The 1,812-nt window shown below is 39.1% G+C and overlaps 1 protein-coding gene across 1 annotated transcript in view; it reads left to right on the forward strand.

Annotated features, from left to right (window-relative positions):
• The window catches only part of LOC119575438 (basic proline-rich protein-like), a gene marked incomplete at both ends in the record, with an annotated part of 77,445 nt that overhangs the window by 45,223 nt on the left and 30,410 nt on the right, over positions 1-1,812 (forward strand).

Here is a 1,812-nt window from a genome sequence, read left to right on the forward strand (position 1 = left end):
TGATTTATTTTGGTATTTGGAGATGCGTGTTATCGATCCCCGCGCCTCTCACACGCTAAGCGAGCGCCCTACCACCTGAGCTACGTCCCCTTCCTTTGGGGGAGGTTGACTTCTGTTCTTTTTAGGTTTGCGAGTTTATTGCTGCTATTTCTACTATCATTCCTACTGCTACTGCTATTCCTACTACAGCTACTGCTGTTCTACTACTGCTACTAGTACTGCTGCTACTACTACTACTACTACTACTACTACTACTACTACTACTACTACTACTACTCCTATTACTATTGTTACTAGTACTGCTACTACTACTACTACTACTACTACTACTATTCCCTCTACTCTCCTACTTACTACTATTACTACTATTACTACTATCACTACTATTCCTACTACTACTACAAACACAATTCTTCACAAATTCTCCAAGGCAATAAACATTTCAAGCTACAGATAAGTTTGAGAAACGGGGCATCTTGCAAGAAATGAGAGTGAAAAGGTATCTGAGTATTTGGAGATAAGATTTTTTTTTCTATATTGGAGATACGGGGTATCCTCATCCTCATTCTCATTCTTACCCTTATCCTTATCCTCATTCTCATTCTCTTTTTTACCCTTATCCTGACCCTTATTCTTACCCTTTTTCTTATTATCATTATCTTTATCATTACCCTTACCCTTAGACTTATTCTTATACTTATCCTTATTTCTTATTCTTGCCCTTATCCTTACCCTTATTCTTATCCATCCCCTTGTGTTAAGATTCAGTGTCTTTCTCGTGATTTTTCTTTCTTTCTTTTTTTCCATTTCCTTTTCCTTGTTCTAGTTCTCATTCTCTTTCTAGAAGCGTCACCTACTTTCCTTTTCAGGCCTCCACGTACAGTATATCTTCGGAGCCTCGTTAGCAATCGTGTTGAAGATATCTCTGCGCCCTCTTTTTTTTTTTCCTACGTTCTCTGAGTGGAAAGGAGAAACCACTTGTTTTTTTTTTTTTAAGAAGTTCGGCAGGATGTGTTGTACTATTGGTATTATCATCGTTGCGATTATTATCAAAATCGTCGTCGTCGTCGTCATCGTCATCACCTTCATCTTCATCATTATCATTGTTGTTGTTGGAATTATTATTATTATCATTATCATTATTATTATTATTATTATTATTATCATCATTATCATTATCATTATTGTTATTATAACTATTATCATTATTATTAAAGAAATCATATATTATTATTATTGTTATCACTATTATCATCATCACCATTATCATCATCACTATCATTGAAATCCTCACCACAATCAGCTGGCAATACTAAAAGAAAAAAAAAGAAGAAGAAAAAAAAGATCCATGATAATTTATTAGATTAATCAGCTGTATCGGTAGAAATAGGCCTATACTCTAGTTTGAGACCCGTGCGTGCTCTCTGCCTATTTATATATTTTTCCCTATAGGCCTATGCTTAGTAGGGGTACGAGGGGAGCGGGGGGGGGGTTGTAAGGAGAATAGGGAAGAGGGGGAGATGGGGGGGAAGGGGATCGGATGGATAGGAGGGGTGTGGGGGGGTAGGGGAAGAGAGGGGTAGGGGAAGATATGGGTAAAAAGGATAGGATACAGGTAGGGGGTATTTGTAAGGGTTAGGGATAGGGGTAGGAGGGGTAAGGATTGGGGTCAGGGAGGGTAGGGTAAAGGAAGAGTATAGGGAGTATAGGGTATTTCTTGGGGCAAAAGCTTGTGGGTAGGGAACGGGATAGGTAAGGGGGGGGAAATGGGGTAAGGGGAGAAGGAAGAGGGGAAGGGGTAGGGGGAAGAGG

This window comes from Penaeus monodon, chromosome 7 (genome assembly GCF_015228065.2).
Source record: "Penaeus monodon isolate SGIC_2016 chromosome 7, NSTDA_Pmon_1, whole genome shotgun sequence".
Classification (NCBI taxonomy): Eukaryota; Metazoa; Arthropoda; class Malacostraca; order Decapoda; family Penaeidae; genus Penaeus; species Penaeus monodon.